Raw genomic sequence first — 8934 nt, forward strand, 5'->3', positions numbered from 1 at the left:
TTTGTAAAGCGACATATAATTTTCCACTAGAATCTCATGATCTCTGGTGTGCAGGAGGTACTTTCTTCTTTTTAGTTTGAAAATTTTCTCCTTCTTTTTATTCCAACTTGTAAATAATATTAAGATTCTTATTTCAGTATTTAAAGGATTTACGTATCTTTCTCTGTATACATTGCTTCCTGTCAAAATTTCCTTTTTTTTTTTTGATAAACTGTCAACTTTTCTTTCTCCTTTTACCACCTGAAATGTGTATTGAAACAAAAAAAAACATTTTAAGATACAACGCAGGCAAACGAAAAATAAATCTTCATAATCAAAATCAAGTTTCCTTAGAAACAACGTATTAGACAGGGGAAACAAATTTCATATTAATATTATGTGTTTCAGACACTTGAATGATGTAACTTTTTTTTTCTGATAATCCGGGATATCCAGCGGATTGAGACCCAACCGACTAATTCTTTGGGAGCCTGACCACTAGCACCAGCCAGACCCGATTGTTTGCAAGGGGAATTAGATACGCATGTCACCTGTCACATGGATGGATAAATCTGAGTTGGCACGGATTTGAATCCAAGTCCGTTAGGGACACTTGGGATTTCATGCGCCATCCGACCACACCCATGTGGTTAACTTGTTAGCTGACTATAATTATTTTTTTGTTAAAAGGTAAAAACAATGTACATGTTCAGAAAGAAGCGACCAGTATGGTTAGACAAGCATGAAAAGAAATAATAGAAACCCAAGAATGCAAGAAAGAAGCATAGGGTTTTGGTAAAGCGAAAAGAAAGGCGATTTGGCGATCAAGGGTTTCGAGATGGATACGGCGGATCCGCCGGGTTTGTCTGACTCTCCGATGGGGGTTCAAGACGATCGGGATACGCGGAATACGAAGACGAACCATGGTGAATCAATCGGGGTAAAGGATTTGGGGAAACAACTGGGATCGGAGAAACAGGGTGAAGGTGAGATACAACGGGGATCTGTGAATCATGGGAGTGCTGTGGGCGAAGCTGTTGGCGGAGCCGTCGGCGAAGCTGTGGGCGAAGCTGTTGGCGGAGCCGTCGGCGAAGCTGTGGGTGAAGCTGTTGGCGGAGCCGTTGATGGAGCTGTAAATGGGAGAGTAAGATTGGAGGTTCCTACTAAAGGTTCATCGTGGGCTGAGGTTGCAAAAGAGAAGAAGATATTGAAGAAGTATGAAATCGATATCAATGAACGTGAAGGTCAAAAAGTGGTAGAGATTCCAGATGCAGTGCTTGAGAATGCAAACCATTTGTGGGAAGATTTTCTGGTTGGAAAGTTTCTTGATACGGCGCCACACATTGCAAGGGTTCATGCCATTGTAAACAAGATTTGGACTCAAGGGGAGAATACTCAAAGAGTTGAAGTTTATGAAGTAGACTCCACAACAATGAAATTCAAAGTCACTAATCCGATGATGAGAGCAAGGATTCTGCGCCGTGGAATGTGGAATATAGGAAATATTCCGTTGGTTGTTACAAAATGGACGCCAGACGAGCTAAAGGAGAAGCCAGAAGTCAAGTCTATTCCATTATGGGTTCACCTTAAAAATGTGCCCATGCACATGTTCTCATGGCAGGGATTGAGTTTCATCTCAAGCGCAGCAGGATTTCCAGTGAGATTGCATCCTGAAACTGCCTCTTGCTCAAACTTCAAGTTGGCTAAAGTTTTTGTGAATGTGGATTTGTCAAAAGAGCTGCCTTCTAAGATAAATTTCACAAAAAATGGAAAGTCATTCTTAGTGGAATTCAGTTATCCATGGCTTCCACTTCGATGCCAAACCTGCAGCAAGTGGGGACATGTGGAGAAATCTTGTGTGATGAATAAAAAGGATGGGGTTGGTATGACTGAACAGATACAGAGGAATATGATGCAGAAAGCCAAGGAGACTGGGAAAAGCATTGAAGAAGTGAGCATCCTTGAAATTGGGCCTTCTAATTCTGAAGGTATAGAGGGAATTCTGATAGAGGCAGTTGTGGGTGAACTTGAGGAGGGGCAGATAGATGAAGGGTGGAAGAATGTAAATGCAGGGAAAAGTAGAAGCCCAACGAAGAGAGTGCTTACGTATGGTCAAGACAAACTGGTGACGCCATCAAGATTCATGATACTTAATGAACTAAATGATTATGGCGAGTTGGATAGAGCGAAGAGTACCGAGGAAGTAACACAAATGGAGGTAGTTCAGCACAAGGAGGATATTGAAGAGCAGAATACAGGGATAGAAGAAATAAAAAAGGATGATCTTGTAGAAGAGAATGAAACTAGAGAAGAGGCAATTGATAGGGAAGAGGGGAAACAACAGGAGGTAAATAAAGATAAGGAAGACAGAGATAAGGGAGTGGAAAGTGCAGAGGGGGAAGTGAACGTAGTGAGATCACCAACCTACTGTGATATTGTGAAATCTCCTTCGAATGATGTTATTAGTAAAGCAGTTCAAAAATCTACAAAAGCTGATCTGGTCAACAACATTCGACCGTCTTTGCCGAGATCTTCGAAAGCTAATCATAAGGTCTTTCCTGAGAAACCTGGGCCTGGTAATCAAGGCAGAAACGCCTATCAAAAAACCTCTCAATGACATGATTCTTCTGGAATGTAAGAGGGTTTAATAAAAGTTCGAAGCATGGTGTAGTTAAAGATTGGATTCTTAATAAAGATTTGAAGTTTGGTTGTCTGTTGGAGACCAGAGTAAAGGAGAGTAAGGCGAAGCATATTGTTTCTTCAGTGTTCTATGGTTGGTCTTGGATAAATAATTATGAGTTTAGCAGGAAGGGGAGAATTTGGGTTGTTTGGAGTCCTCAGACGCGGCTAACTCTAGTATTCAAATCAAGTCAGATAATTACCGTTTCAGTATTACTAGAAGGGGAGACAGAGGAGTTCTTTTGTTCATTTGTTTATGGAGAAAATGTCATGGAGGATAGAAAGGAGTTATGGAGTGATATTAAGGATCATCAAGATGCAGCAATGTTTAGAGGGAAGCAGTGGATAATTATGGGAGATTTTAATGAGATTCTTGATGGGGAGGAGCATTCTAGTTATCAAGACTCGGGGTTAACTAATTCTGGGATGCGTGATTTTGAGAGCATAGTTCAGTACTGCAGGCTTGTGGATCTTGGTAGTCAAGGACCGAAATTCACCTGGTGCAATAAGAGAGAAGAGGGTCTTATATGTAAGAAGCTGGATCGATTTCTTGTTAATGATACTTGGCTGCAACGACAAGACAAATCGTATGGAGTTTTTGAGGCTGGAGGCTGTTCTGATCACCTTAGAGGCAGATTTCATTTGCAAACTGAGGCTGTAGGGAAGCGAAGACCATTTAAATTTACTAATGCAGTCGCTGAGATGTCGGATTTTATTAAGATGATTGAAGACCACTGGAAGGAAAATCAACCTCTCTTTCAGTCTACTTCAGCTCTTTTTCGATTTTCCAAATCTCTTAAAGCCCTGAAGCCCCTGATCAGAAGATTGAGTAAGGAGAAGCTGGGAAAGTTGTCTATGAGGGTAAAAGAGGCTTATAATAATCTCTGCAAGCAGCAAGAGAGATTAATGGAAGACCCCAATCTGGAAAACATTCATGAAGAACTGATAATTGAAGAGAGGTGGCAAAGAATCTCAACGATAGAGGAGAAAGTGTTAAAGCAAAGGTCAAAGATGCACTGGTTGCAGTTGGGAGATGGTAATAATAAAGCTTTTCATAATGCTGTGAAGATTAGAGGGGCTATAAATGCTATTCGAGAAATAAGATGCCAATCAGGTGTAATGGCCACTTCTCAGGACGATATCAAAGCTGAGGCTGAGAGATTTTTTAGTGAATTCCTATCCTTTGAGCCCCCGGAAATTCAAGCCATATCAGTCGAAGAGCTGCAACAATTCCTTCCTTTTCGGTGTTCTAGTATTGAGAGAGAGCGATTGATTAAGCCGATAACTGATGATGAGATTCGAGAGGTGTTGTTCCGGATGCCAAATAATAAGTCCCCAGGGCCAGATGGATTCACAGCAGAATTTTTCAAAGCCTCCTGGTCGATAATTGGTAAAGACTTCACTACTGCAGTTCACTCATTCTTCAGCAAAGGGTTTTTGCCAAAAATGCAACTATCTTAGCGCTTGTGGCAAAGAAGGAAAATGCTACTGAGATGAGAGACTATAGACCTATCTCCTGCTGCAATGTGTTGTACAAAGTGATTTCAAAGATTATTGCTAATCGACTGAAAGGTACTCTCCCGGGCTGTATCACTTATAATCAATCTGCGTTTGTTAAAGATAGATTGCTTGTTGAGAATCTTCTATTAGCCACAGAAATAGTGAAGGATTACCACAAAGAGGATGTCTCTCCTAGATGCTTCATGAAGATAGATATAGCAAAAGCTTTCGATACTGTTCACTGGCCATTTCTGTTGAATACTCTAAGAGCTCTTAACATGCCAGAGGAATTTGTTCATTGGATAGAGCTGTGTGTTTGCTCTCCATCTTTTTCGGTTCAAGTCAATGGAGAGCTGGCGGGATTTTTTCAGAGTCGTAGGGGCTTAAGGCAGGGATGTGCTCTATCTCCATATCTATTTGTTATCTGTATGAATGTGTTGTCTAGCATTCTGGATAAAGCGGCTGTCAGGGGGATTATTGGTTACCATCCTAAATGTCAGAATATTTTGCTCACGCATTTGTGTTTTGCTGATGATCTTTTGGTGTTCACGGATGGAACCAAAAGATCTATTGAAAATGTTCTGAAGATATTTGAAGACTTTGCTGTAATCTCTGGTTTAAAGATCAGTTTGGAAAAGTCTACATTGTTCACAGCTGGATTATCTGATATTCAAGCGAGAGATATCCTAACCTGCTTCCCATTTGCTTCTGGAAAATTACCAGTCAGGTATCTCGGCCTTCCTTTACTCTCTAGGAAGATGACGATCAATGACTACATGCCTTTAGTAGAAACAATCCGGAAAAGGATGAGCTCATGGACTGGGAGATTGTTGTCTTATGGAGGAAGGTTACAGCTCATTAATTCGGTTATCACTAGTATGGCAAACTTCTGGTTATCGGCTTTTCGGCTGCCAAGCAGTTGTTTGAAAGAGATAGAGAGATTGTGCTCTGCTTTTTTGTGGTCAGGGCCAGACCTAAAGACAAGCAAGGCGAAGGTATGTTGGCAAGATGTTTGTCTACCCAAGAAAGAAGGTGGGCTGGGGATTAGACCTTTAAAAGAAATTGCTTGGTTTGAAGTTGGTATGGAGATTGTTCTCTACTCGCTCTTCCTTATGGGTGAAGTGGATCCACTGCTACCTAATAAGGAAAAGCTCCTTCTGGTCGACGAAATATAATGCTAGTAGTGGATCTTGGATGTGGAGAAAGATTCTGAAGTTAAGAGAGATAGCTAAATCTTATATTCGAATGGAGGTCCACAATGGCAGAAACACATCTTTCTGGTATGATTCTTGGTCTTCTTTAGGATGTCTCAGAGATCTTCTTGGAGGGAGAGGTACAATTGGTATTGGCATTACAGAACATGCTTCGGTTGAGGAAGTGATGCTCTATCATCGGAAAAGAAGACATAGACTGGCTATTCTTAACACTGTGGAGGAAGAAATTGAAGAGTTAAAGAGCAGACGTAGTGAGGAGGATGATATTCCCTTATGGAGGCAGGCTGAGACCAGATTTACAAAAGTTTTCTCTACGAAGAAGACATGGCTCTACATGAGACAGGAGCAACCAGTATGTATTTGGAATAAAGGAGTATGGTTTTCACAATCTACTCCCAAATATTCTTTCATGTTATGGGTGGCTGTGAAGAACAGGTTGCAAACCTGTGACAGAATGAAGAAGTGGAATACATCTATAAATGGAGTTTGTGTGTTATGTCAAGAGGAAGAGGAGACTTGTTCACATTTATTCTTCAAGTGTAGATACTCGGGGAAAGTTTGGAAGTCATTGATAGGTGGGATTATGAAGGGAGCTTTCTCTATGGAATGGAGTGTGATTCTGGAATTGATTTCCCAATTAAGTTCTAGTTTCACACCCTCTGAAGTATTCATTATCAGATATACTTTTCAAGCGTTGCTACATAGTATTTGGAGGGAGCGCAATGCTCGTCGGCATGGAGAGCAACCAAGAGATGAATTGTTATTGATTAAATGGGTTGATAAAGTGATAAGACTGAAGCTTCTTGCTGTGAAAGGAACGGGGCAACAATACCTTGAGGAAGGCCTGAGTGTGTGGTTTGGCTCAAGAGTTACATGAGTTTTCTTTTTGACATACAGAAAAGTAGAGTTTTGAGAGTCTATTGATATGTATATGGAGATCATAACAGTAGCACTTGATGTAATTAAAGTTTTGATTGAATAAAAAATTTTACATTCATTCAAAAAAAAAAAAAAAGAAGCATAGAAAACACCATCTGATTATGTATATTTATAAACATCAAATAATGTAGTTCCATAAGCCCCATCATCAAATAATGTAGTTCCATAAGCCCCATCTAATTTTGGTTTGGAAGGATAACATGGGAAATATTCAACTTATGGGGATGCAAAATTTAAGAAAGCAAGAGAGACTGTTTTACATTCGGAAGTGGAAGGAATGCGATGGCGATGGAGATCATGCTACAACATACATCATGTCAGAGCTTTAGGACATATTGTAAGAATTTGATCGCGATGATAAAAGAGCTTCAAGTTTGGCCAAGTTTTGCAACTGAGTTGGAGGCGATAAAGACACTAAATATATTTTTTCCGGATTTCATGATATCTCATATCCTTATGGTACAAAATTTAATTTCAGACTCTTTAGCTAAGATTGCGAGATTATTTCATAGAGAGTTTTGTTACATTGGTTGTTTTATTCCGGTTTGGTATTCCGGTCTGGTTACCCAGACCACCTTAAATTTGAGTAATAGAATAGCCGTTCGTTGTAAAAAAAAACACATCTAATAATATATAGTGCCTCTACGAAATCAATATGGTTTTTATGATGAATTTAGTAGTTTATAATTGTTTTTAAAAATCCAGAATATAATAGAAAAATCTAAATTGGTATTATAGAATTAATATGATTATTAAATTTATTCAATAATATAAAATTAAGCAAAAATGATAGAGGATATAAAAATTATTAGCAAATCTATATTATTCAGTATCATTAATTGTCATATATATTTTAAATCACATGAGATAATTCTGTAATTTTTTTAAAAGAAAAATGAATATTTTTGTAAATTACTAATTATTTTTATGGTTAATTTAGTTAGAACTGTAGTGTTGTTTGGATAAACCAAATAATGAATGACATATATTGTAACTATTTTTGTAAATTAAACATATTTATATGTTGCATTTAAAAATCATTCTAGTGATAATCCTACTATATAAAAGAGACTAAATTCAAGGCTTTTGGGACTATATCCACCTAAGCCAAAATATTCTCATCCAAAAAGAAATAGAAATAGACGTCATTTAGAAGATAATTAACTAACATACGACTTTTGATATTTCTAGAAATTTCAAATTTGTAACTGCTAATTTATTAATAGAATCATATATCTATATTGAATTATGTTCTTTTTTTAATCGTTAGACTTCAAGGGTAAATAAATTATTAATTTATAATATATATAGTTTATAACTTTATATTGTAGTTATAAATAAAGAGAAAATAACCGGGGAGGGTGAAGAAGCTCATGTAAAATTATGTAATTAAAATGGTAAAATGGTGAGTATGATGAGGTGAATCTATGAAAATTTGTTTTACAAATTATAGTGCTTTCTTCGTCCACTATAATAATTTAAAATAAAATATATATTCACATAAATAAGTCAATATTTGTTGTTTTTTTTTTGGTAAGATGTTAAGATTATCATTTTCTGAAAGGTTACACTGTTGTTTTTAAACAACTTATTACAGCAAGGAAACAAAAACAACCAACAACAACTCAAGGTAAAAAAAGCCTTAAGGAGGTCTTATACAAGAAAGATAAAAAGAAGTAGAGAAGAGGAGAAAGAAGAACTTGCCGGGTAAGAGAGGAGACGGTCACGCATCATACGGTCGAGAGAGGCAAGGATGACTGATGAAGGTAAGGAGACAGCTGTGAACACACGAGCATTACGCTCTTTCCACAGCAGGTAGATGGCTGCCTGAAAGTAGAGCTTGATGACTGGAGTAGCATGCGCATCTGCGTTGACGCGAGGTTAATTGATCCAGGCTGCAACAGAGTGTAGATCAGCCGGAGGAGAAATCCAAACTTCAGCAGCAAAAGGCTCCCATATCAAGTGAGAGAAAAAGCTCTCAAAGAAGAGATGATGGTGAGTCTCTATTTCCAGATTACAAAGGACACACGTTCCTGAGACATTTAACCCCCAACGCCTCAAGCGATCCTTGGTTGGCACTCTCCTCCGCAAAGCCAACCATGGTATAAACGCATTACGTAGAATATGTTCCTTGAACCAAATAGTCTTATGCCAATATTTGTTGTTGATAGTGTTTATATTCTTTTCTGACATTAGTATCCATACTTTTTAGTAAACTGATCCAAAGAGATTAGTTTGTGGAGTTAACAAAACGAGGAATATAGTGTTTACTTTAAAAAAAGTAATAGGTTGAATGATAGATGGCGTGCGTGCTTTTTCACATGGAAATCTGCACATATATTAAAATTGTAAGATTTGAATCATAGAGAAAATATAGTGTATATGACTGAAGTTGGTCCATTCTGAAACTAAAGATGGCTAAAATTCTTCTTTGTCAAAATGCATAGATGTGAATCTTATATGAATAGAGTTCTCCATTGCTTATAGCAGTGTAATAAACTATGTGTGTAAAGGAGAAAAAATGTTATATAAGTGAAAACAAAAATTATGATTTTTTTTTTCTTGTGCCTATAGGCTCTTCGCAATTTGAAGAAGAAAGAACATATTGTGTGGAAATCTTTGG

At 37.9% G+C, this 8934-nt stretch overlaps 1 pseudogene; it reads left to right on the forward strand.

Annotated features, from left to right (window-relative positions):
- Positions 1-817: 817 nt before the first annotated feature.
- Positions 818-7507, forward strand: LOC117132690 (annotated as a pseudogene).
- The last annotated feature ends 1427 nt before the right edge of the window (positions 7508-8934 follow it).

Source organism: Brassica rapa, chromosome A03 (assembly GCF_000309985.2).
Source record: "Brassica rapa cultivar Chiifu-401-42 chromosome A03, CAAS_Brap_v3.01, whole genome shotgun sequence".
Taxonomy (NCBI): Eukaryota; Viridiplantae; Streptophyta; class Magnoliopsida; order Brassicales; family Brassicaceae; genus Brassica; species Brassica rapa.